Source organism: Phoenix dactylifera, chromosome 1 (genome assembly GCF_051530095.1).
Source record: "Phoenix dactylifera cultivar Ajwa chromosome 1, Ajwa_hap1_PhDact_Kaust_v1.1, whole genome shotgun sequence".
Classification (NCBI taxonomy): domain Eukaryota; kingdom Viridiplantae; phylum Streptophyta; class Magnoliopsida; order Arecales; family Arecaceae; genus Phoenix; species Phoenix dactylifera.
The window spans coordinates 61,760,577-61,770,850 of NC_143190.1; the positions used below are offsets into that span (position 1 = coordinate 61,760,577).

General features: G+C 47.6%; 1 pseudogene across 1 annotated transcript; it reads right to left on the minus strand.

Moving 5' to 3' along the window:
* Positions 1-2,574: 2,574 nt before the first annotated feature.
* On the minus strand, positions 2,575-4,428 carry LOC103695904 (hydroquinone glucosyltransferase pseudogene; annotated as a pseudogene). Its single transcript, XR_015972113.2, has one exon. The product of XR_015972113.2 is annotated as a hydroquinone glucosyltransferase pseudogene (transcript).
* Positions 4,429-10,274: the final 5,846 nt, after the last annotated feature.

The following is a 10,274-nucleotide window of genomic DNA, read 5'->3' on the forward strand; positions in this document are numbered from 1 at the left end:
TCCGGTCTGATTCGGCCTTATTCTCCACTACGCCATTAATGAGCCAAATCGTGCTCAATTATCATGAAAGAGGACAAATCCCCTGTCACCTCCCAGGTAACAAAATACCCTTCTATAAAAGGGAACCTGGGGGAAGGAGGAAGGGGACCAACACGAACACAAATACACACATAAAGAACAAACATTCTCCTCTTTTTCTCCCCCCCACATATTAGCCCCCTCTGACTTAAGCATCGGAGGGCCGGCGCCGGAAAGCCCGGCCACCGGCTTTTTTTTTGCAGGACTCTCTCTCTCTCTCCAAGGAGGACGCCACCAGCCGGCACACCGCCGTCCACCGTCCCTGCGGCGGAGCTCCTCCCCCCTTGGTTCGCGGCGGCTCCCGGGTCCAATTTCCAGCAACAATAACAATTATGTAAACATACAAAGGATATTGAAACAAAACTTTAATGATGAACATGTTGACCAAAGTTGTGCAACCAATATGAGTAAGGTGCTTGACCATAACAGATCCTCGGTATCTACAATTTCATTTTCAAAAGGCCAACTTGCCGTCTAGTATCCTGTCGCCATCAATTTTTTTTTTTTTTTTTTTTTTTTTTGTTGCTTCATAGTGCTCCATCATTTTAATTGCGCTTTTGCTCTTGTCCATAATAAAAAAAGAAAAAGGAGCCTCTGCACAAAAAAAAAAAAAAAATTCTAAATGCGTAATTATTCTAGTTTCCTGAAAAATCATAATAATAAAAACATCTACGATTCTTAAACAAAGATCACGTCTGCCCATCCGCGCTTGATGATAACAAACCAGCAAAAGCCAAACGGATGAATGACAGCATGCAAAAACTGAGGAAACAGCCAAAATAGAGGCACGTTATTTTATCGCTCTTTTTTTTTATAAAAATAATAATTTATAAAACTCTAATGTGAATACATTCTGCCAAATTACGAGAAAGTAAAAGAAACAAAAAAGAAGCAATGTCTAGTGCTGCAATCCAAAAGACCTTTCTGGCATGCCGAACAACAAAGGAAGTAACCCAATCTGCTGCCTTGTTTGCTTTCTCAAATATATGTGCTGCCTGAAAATCGTCCATCTCTTGAGCCAATCTGCGGATCTCTCGGATAAAGGGATGACCATCACCTTACCAGTCCTCTCTCCGGATCTAGTCAATCACCACAGATGAATCCCCGTCAAGATACACCCGCTCGGAGCACTAAGTATCCGCCTCGCATCGCATAAGATAAGCTCGTCCACGCTATCCGGAGCTTTGCCCCAACAATAGTGAGTCCTGACATATGGCGACCACCAGCTGCTACCAGTCTGCCAAAAGAATCTCTGATCACAAATCCAACACCTCTAGACATGCCGTCCGTCGATATGCTACCGTTAAAGTTCACTTTGAGATGACCAAAGGGTGGGAGCACCCAAGAAACTAGGACAAATCTGGGTGCTGTAACAGCAGAAAGAGCACCCCAGATGTCCTTGGCCATCCTGGAAAAGAACAATGCGGTAGCTACGGTGACCTCTCCCGCATGTAACATAGCTTTATCCACCACCATCCTCGGAGACGATCTCCTGCCCTTAAACAGATCGGCATATATTCTTATCCAGCCATATATAATAAGCCAAGTATGCTCTGAGGATCCTCATCTCAGCAGAACTGGGACTCCGCATGGAAACTCTCAGTAGGTGAATCAAGTCATGTACCGACTCCATCGACTGGGGTAAAGGTACCGATGACCTATTCCATATCTTCCTAGCCCTGGGGCACTCCAAAAGAACATGACCAATGGTCTCTTCAATATCCGTCCATATCTCACAGCCCGTAGTAATCCGCACGCCTTGCCGAGCTAACAAACTCCTGGTCGGTAGACAATTTCATGCCACCTTTTAGATGAAGAGCGTCACACGCAGATGAACTCATGACACACGACCTCTCGGCCTTTGGAATTGCCTCTCCTTCCAGCTAAGAAATGGAAAGAACATCCATTTTCGGGGAGGACTATTGGATCCCGTCTCTCTTCCACCACGTACCAAAGAAGAATACTTCCGCTGCTTCAAAATGGAAATGGCGAAACCTAAGCTGGGAAGTCTCTATCCCCTTTCCCCTTCAGAGAGTTGAGGAGGAAGACTTAAATCCATCGTTCTCCCCTTCTCCAGCTTGTTCATCCTCAATCATGCAAGGATAAGCCCCGCTGAAAGCTCGCAGCAGACTAGTAATCCTATGTTAAATTCTTTTGCTAGTTCTTAAATAATTGTACAGTGATATGTCTAATTTATAAAGCTTTATGGAAAGCCACACTTTCAAACAAGTCAATTTTTGTGGGCATAAGGAGCAGGTGAGATACTTTTCCTAATTTATTGAATCAAAGCTGAACTTAAAAGTAAGAGAAGAAGTATATTGAGGGAAAGGAACAAAGATTTACAAACAAAATGTCGTTCTCTACGATTTCATTATCAAAAAGGCCCACCTGCCGTCTGGTATCCTGTCGCTATCAAAAAAAAATTTATTGCATAGTGCTCCATCAGTTTAATTGCGCTTTTGCTCTTGTCCACAAAAAAAAAAAAAATGGAGCCTCTGCAAAAAAAATAATTTTTTTCTAAATGCGTAATTATTCTAGTTCCCTAAAATATCATAATAATAAAAAAAATGTACGATTCTTAAACAAAGATCACGTCCGCCCATCTACGCTTGATGCGAAGAGGGCAGCAAAAGCCAAACGGATCTTTAGCAAAAAAAAAAAAAAGCCAAACGGATGAAGGACAACATGGGAAAACTGAGGAAACAGTCAAAATAGACATAAGTTATTTTATCGCTCGACAAAAGTGCAAGCAGACAAAGAAATTAAACGCCATCCGGTTTTCACGCGGCTATTCCAGCTTTCCATTTTCCAGCCACCTCGGCGAGCGCCTTGTAAGACGATCCCTCCTCCGTCAAGGCCCTGGCCGCCGCCTCCCGGAGCTCGGCCATCCTGTCTCTCGCCGCCTTCCCTCCCTCCCCTTCCATCAATTCTTTCACCACCCTCGATATCTCCTCCCTCCGGACCACGCCGTCCTTCCCAACCTCCGGCCTCATCGCCACCTTCACGCTCTCCGACAGCATCACTGCGTTCGTTTTCTGCTCGGCGTACAGCGGCCAGGCAATCATAGGCACACCGTGGACTACGCTCTCCAGGGTCGAGTTCCACCCGCAGTGAGTCAAGAAACCCCCGGTCGAACCGTTGCTCAGCACTTCAACCTGTGGAGCCCAGAACCGGACCACCAAACCGGACCCCTTGGTCCTCTCCAAGAACCCTTCCGGCAAATAGTTGAGTGGGTCCTCAGCGCCATTGTCGCCAAAGAAGGCCCCATAAGCCCCCGTGTCGCCCGGACACCGGACCACCCACAGGAACTGGGTCCCACTCATCTCCAGCCCAAAGGCCACCTCCCTCAGCTGCTCCATGGACAGGGTCCCACCACTCCCGAAAGAGACGAATAAAACCGACCCACTAGGTTGACGGTCTAACCACTCCAAGCACTCGGAGCAATTCTCCTCGCCGTCGTTCGAACCGGCCCGGATTAGCGGCCCGACCGGCCAGACCGGCGGCCTCCCCGGTTCGTTCTCCATGAGAATCCTGGAGGCCACCGGTTCCATCTCCACGAAACTGTTCACCAGAATTCCCTCGGCCTCTCTTGAACGCTCGGAGATGTGGAGGAGCCACGTGTAGGCCTCGTTGGTCCGGTCTTGCATGGCGTCCAGAAGGTCCTCTCCCCTGATGGGCGCGCACCCAGGGAGGACGACCGGCTCGGCGAGGTCCCGGTACTCGCATGAGGTGCTCCGGTGAAGGGTGGGCACGTAGAACAGGAGGGAGAGCACCGTGAAGTTGGTGGTGCGGTACATGTAGTGGGGAACGCCGAGCTCTTTGGCGATGCAGAGGGTGTCGAAGCCGAATATGTCGATGACGTAGGCGGCGAGGGGGGTGGTGGCTTTGAGGGTGGCGAGGATGTCGCGGAGGCGGGGGACGGAGCGGGCGATGACGTGGCAGAGGCGGGTCTCGATGCGGGCATCGGCCGGGAGGTCGTCAAGGGAGACGGGGGGGAGTGAGAGGGAGGAGAGGCCAGGGGGAAGGGAGTTGAGGAAGGCATCTTGCGCCGGGGAGGAGAAGTCAGAGAACGTGATGAAGGTGGCGGCGAAGCCGTGGTGGAGGACGAGGCGCTTGGCGAGCTCGGCGAGGGGGATGAGGTGGCCCATGCCGGGGCTTGAGAGGATAGCGACGTGGGGGGTTCGGCTTCCCGCCGCCATGGGCTAGCTGCTGTGCTGTGCTCGTCTGGCGTGTCTCTGAGTGAAGAAAAGTTGAGTGGTGGTCCTGGGGGATGGGGAGGATGGTCGATGGTCTTCAACTCTTATATTGGCGGTACTTGGTTTACTTATCGTTGCAGTGGATGCCATCTTTGATGGATCCTGTACAAACTTCAACTCATCATTAAAATAAATTAATTATTTTATTTTATCTTTTGTGCTGGTTTATATTAGTTAGGTTGAGTCTTACATTCTCGTTTAGTCAGAAAGATTCGGACCAGGTTAGAAGATTTTTTTCCCGAGGCATCTTTGTGAGACAGAGAGGCAGCAAGAGTTCTGGTATCTGCCGCGAGCAAAGCTGCTGCTGCTGCTTGCTTGTTTGCTTGTTTTTGTTTTTGTGTTTTTTTTTTTTTTTTTTGATACAGCGGTACCTCACGCTATTAGTGTAGGAGCACAACTATAAGAGTCATAAAGAAGAAAAACGAAAGAGAGAACAAGAAACAAAATTGAAACTTGTTGCTGGAAATTGGACCCGGGGGCCGCCGTGAAACCAGGGGAGGAGGAGCTCCGCCGCAGGGACGGTGGTCGGCGGTGCGCCGGCTGGTGGCGTCCTCCTGGAGGGTGTGAGTCCTGCAAAAAAGCCGGTGGCCGGACTTTCCGGCGCCGGCCCTCCGATGCTTAAGTCAGAGGGGGCTAGTATGTGGAGAGAGCAAGGAAGAGATATGTGGAGAAGATGAAGAGAATATTAAGCTCAATTGTGTCTGTGCTGTTTACTTGTGTTTGTTTCGGGTCCCCCCCTTCTTTCCTCTCAGGCTCCCTTTTATAGAAGGATTTTATGTTACCTGGGAGGTGACAGGGGAGTTTGTTCTCTTTTGTAATAATTGGGCACGATTTGGCCCATTAATGGCGTAGTGGAGAATAAGGCCGAATCAGGCCGGAGTCAGGGAGTTGTCGCGGTTGATCAGACCCGTTGGAGTGGTTGAACCGTCGGCCGTAGTGGGCCTGGGTTTCGTGGATGGTAAGTGCATTTATTGCCGAGTGAACCGGCGGTCAGGGAGAGCCATACGCTCTGATGGTTCAGTGATCCGGAGATCGTCTTGAGCCGTGTTCATTAAATGACTGAGGGCTCTGGAGACTTGAGGAAGTCTCATGCATTAATGATAGGTCGTGCCAAAATACTTGCGGGGATCTTGTGCCTTGACGGCTCAGAGATAGCGGTAGGTGGCAGGTTGTAGTGGAGTTGTGTATATAGCCGTCAGATCCTTTAAAAGGTTAGGCGGAGGTTGAGTATTTGGTTAAGGCATCGGCTCGGCAGGGGTGCCGGGCCGAGCCGGCTGCCCAACGGGGCGCCCTGTGGCGGGGTCACTTCTGGTCGGCGCTCTTTGGGCGAGCGCCTTCTAGCCGAGCGCCTCTATTTGGCGGTCTTTCCGGTTGGCGCTCTCTAGTCGAGCGTTTTCCTGGTCGGCGTCCTCTGGTTGGCTTTTTCTAACCGAGCGTCCCTACTTGGTGCTTCGGTTGGGCCTTTTCGGATCGGCGCTCTCTAGCCGAGCACCCCTCCGGTCGGTGCCCTTTGATCGAGCACTTCTTAGCGCTCTCTCTGGTCGGCGCTCTTTGGCCGAGCGCCTCCGTGGTGATATGACTTAGGTTTTTCCCCCAACACTACCCCCCGACTTCCGAGTTCGAGCTGCTTTTTGGCTCGGACGAAGGAAGTAGTCCAGTCGTCGATCGTCCTGTAATATAGCCAAATATGTATAGAGATGTACGTGCCAAGTAGGTTGTACCTCTCATGCAGTTGGAGTTAAAGCGCTCCAGGTTGACTCAGCGGCCTTCTTTGGCCTTGTCTGTTGGCGATCAAGCCGAAATCGAGGCGAGCTCGATGTTTGATGGAGATCGGGCCGAGCTCGATGGTCGATGGAGAACGAGCCGAGCTCGTTGGTCGATGGAGAACGAGCCGAGCTCGTTGGTCGATGGAGAACGGGCCGAGCTCGTTGGTAATTAACAACCAAGAATGAAAATAATTGAGATTATGTAAAGGCATTAATTGAATGAGTACCTGGTACTGAAGACGCTTTTTCTGCTCGGAGTCCGTTCTTTGGGGGCGTCGGCAGAGAAGAATCCAAGTAAAAATAAATGGGATAATGTAAAGACATTAATTGAATGGGTACTGGTACCGTGAACGTTCTTACGCCGAGGCGACTGAAGACGACCCTCTGCTCGGAGTCCGTTCTGGTACCGTGAGCGTTCTTACACCGAGGCGACTGAAGACGCTCCTCTGCTCGGAGTCCGTTCTTTGAGGACGTCGGCAGAGATAGATAAATCCAGTTTGTTGCGAATCACGGACTTTTCGCTGATCACGGACAGGAGAACGAGCCGAGCTTATTGGCTGAAGTCGGTGGAGAACGAGCCGAGCTTATTGGCTGAAGTCGGTGGAGAACGAGCCGAGCTTGTCTGGTCAATGAAGACCGCATCCCAACGTATCGGGGCATCTCGACGTCTCGAGGCATCCCGGCCGAGGTCGGGGTAGGAGAACGAGCCGAGCACGAGCCGAGCTCGTTAACCTGAAAATAGATAAAATATTGAATTTATTTGAAGCCAAAGTGGCGTCCTGTACCTTTTGGAGATATTTTGATGGCTCTCGAGCTTCGAAGTCCCTCAGGACTTGATTCAGCACTGGCCTTCTTTGGCTCGATTTTCTAGGTGGTGTTTTGCGCTCGGGTTTCTGAGCTCGGTCTGCATGAGCTCAGCGGGGGCTTCAGTGATGGCGACGCTCTGAAAGGGGAGCAATGTCGCAGGCGCCGTCCCAAGGAGGGAGTACATGCTGGTTTCTTGCTTGCTGCCGGAAGACAGAAGACTTGGAAGGATAATGGGATTTAATGGGGCTGTACCCTTTGTCACAAAGGCTTACAATCCCATTTTAAAGCTCCATAACTCTCCTTCTCCAGACCTCAGCTTTTATTTCTCTTTCCCCCCAACTCGTTGACGTGAGACTTGGACCACTACTTCTCACTGGTTGCCCCCACATACGTCGTTGCAGCGGGAGCCCTGCCTGATTCGAGATGGTTCGGGAGTCGGGAGTGATGACCCAAAGATTGATTCATAGATTGATTTTGATGATCACAAAACCTTGAAGTATAGATACTAATGTTTATGTTGCAAGGAGAAAGATATTTATTTTGCAAGGAACATAGCAAGTTGGAAGAACATAAGAAGGCCTCCAAAAGCTCTCAAGAAAAGTTAGAAGAAAGCTACAATTCATTGGCCCAAGTTTAAAGTTCAAAAGGTTCAAATTGGAAGAGTAAAATCAAAGGAAAAATTCGAAAGAATAGTCTTCGAGTCGACTCCTGAGGAATTCGAGTCAACTCCAATGTTTACCGAGTCGACTCCGGGGAAGTATGAGTCGACTCCTAGGAGTCACAGGCAGAAAAGTCAGAGAGCAGTTTTCGGGTCTGAGATTCGAGTCGACTCCAGTGGAACGCGAGTCGACTCCGATGGTTGGTAGGTCGACTCCAAAGAAAGCAAGAGTCGACTCTCAGCGGAACACAAGGAAAAAGTCAGAGAGCATTTTTGGGACTCTGAGATTCGAGTCGACTCCCGCATTGCACGAGTCGACTCCGAGACTCCGCGACCATCAACAGACAGAAAACCAAGTTACTGCCTCTGAGATTCGAGTCGACTCCCAGACAGTTCGAGTCGACTCCAAGGCAGCGCGACCCCAAAAATGCAGAGGATCAGTTTTCGGGCTCTGAGAGCCGAGTCGACTCCAAGAGAATCCGAGTCGACTCGAGGAAGAAAATCAGAAAGTATGTCCTCTGGATTCATGGGATGAGCCGACTCCGAAGATGCCAAGTCAGCTCCAGATGTTGGCGAGTCGACTCCGGGTTAAGTCGAGTCGACTCCCAGTCAAGGCATGCACTTTAATTCAAATTTGGAACAGTAGCCGAGTCGTCTCCAGTAAAGCACGAGCCGACTCCTGCAACAGGCGAGTCGACTCCTGATCGCGCGAGTCGACTCCGATCCCAACGGTAACATTGTCAGGAAATGCAGACTGTGTCCAACGGCTCTTTTTCTTGTCTCTAACGGCTATATTCTTGTTTCCACGCCATCTAAAGCTATAAAAACAAGAAGAGAGCTAGGGGAGAAGGCATGGAAGTGGGAGAGAACTTTTAGGGAAGAGATTCCAAACAGATTACAAGGGAAATCTCCCAAAAGCACAAAAGGGCCATTCAAAGTGAAATAGAGGGAAGAAGAGCATCCAAGTGAATCCCAAAGCTTCCTCTCCATCCGTGTGCTGCCTCAGTGATCCTCCACTTCGTGCCAAATCAGAAGAGGATCAAGTAAAGAAGAAGTCGAGCTCCTTCATCTTCCAAACTCGTTTGAGGACTTCACTTTACTCTATTTGCTTATAGTGTTATATTTGCTTGTTTAAGAAGCTTTGATTTATCTTAAACTTTGTTATAATATCTTGTAACTTGATTCAATCACGGGATTGAATCAAGGGGTAAAGGTTTGTTGGTGAGCCAAAGGGAAAACCAACGGTGTAAGGTTTGTTGGTGAGCCAAAGGGAAAACCAACGGGGTTTAGGTTTGTTGGTGAGCCGAGGGTAAAACCAACGTGTAAGGGTTTGATTGTGAGCCCGGGAAAACAATCGGAGTGGTTCTAGTCGGTGAGCCTGGGAAAACCGACCGAGTTCGTTGTGCGCTCGTAAAACAACAAGTTGGGTTGTGAGCTTGTAAAACAACCGGCTGTAATCGGTAGGATTATAGTGAAATTCCCAAGAGGTCTTGGGGAGTGGATGTAGGTGCTGGGGTGCACCGAACCACTATATGTCCTTTGTGTTTGTAATGCCTCTAGTTATTGTCTAACTAACACACTTACTTACTTAGATAAATTGCTTGCTTAATTCTTATCCGCACATCCTTTAGTTGCAAGCATATTTAATCAAGTCGAAGTCTATACATCAAACCCTTGCTAAGTTTAACTTTCACTGTGCATCTAGACAACTTAGCATAGTTAATCAAAAAGTTTTAGAAGTAGTTTAAAAGTTTTAAAAGACCCAATTCACCCCCCCTCTTGGGTTGTCACCTTGGGCAACAAGTGGTATCAGAGCAGGTGCTCAAATATTATTTGTAGTCTTAACCGACTAGAGCCAAAGATCATGACAACTCAAATAGATAGTTTTCTAGGAGAAGGACAATCAATTGATACACCACCACTATTTAATGGCATAAACTATACACATTGGAAAATACGCATGCGCATCTTTATTCAATCACAAAACTATTATTTATGGAAAATCATAATAAATGATCTTCACACACTCTCTCAAACTTTTAATGAAAAGGATTTAGCACAATTGAATGCTGATGCCATGAACCTTTTATATTGTGCATTAGATAGGAATGAGTTTAATTGCATATCTTCTTGCATGACTGCTAAAGGAATATGGAATATGCTTGAAGACAAATATGAATGCACTAACAAATCTGAAACATCATGTGTAGAAGGAGAGCAGTATCATATTGAAAATCCATGCTTGGTGGCACATGAGGTACATGCTGGAACTGAAAGCAATTTTACATTTGATGAACTCCACGATGCCTTTTCTGATTTGTATTTAGAATATAAGAAACTTGTTTGTAAGAACAAGAACTTGAAGAATGAAAATCAAATTCTAATAGATGAAAAACTGAAACTAACTAGTAAAACTGAAATCTTAATTAAAGAAAATCAAGAACTAAATCAGAAAAACCAACTTCTCACTGAAAGCCATGATAAACTTAAGAAAAATAATGAATTGCTTTCAGAAGATAACAAAAGATTAACTAAAGAAGTTGACAAATTAAAACCTGTTGTTGAAAGATTTACTTTGAGCTCTGAAAAGTTGAATCTAATGATAAATAATCAAAGAGCTGAATTTGATAATATTGGATTGGGATGTCAACCTTGGTACACCCAAAAATCTTTCAAGAATATGTTTGTTAAAACAGTTTCTAATCATTT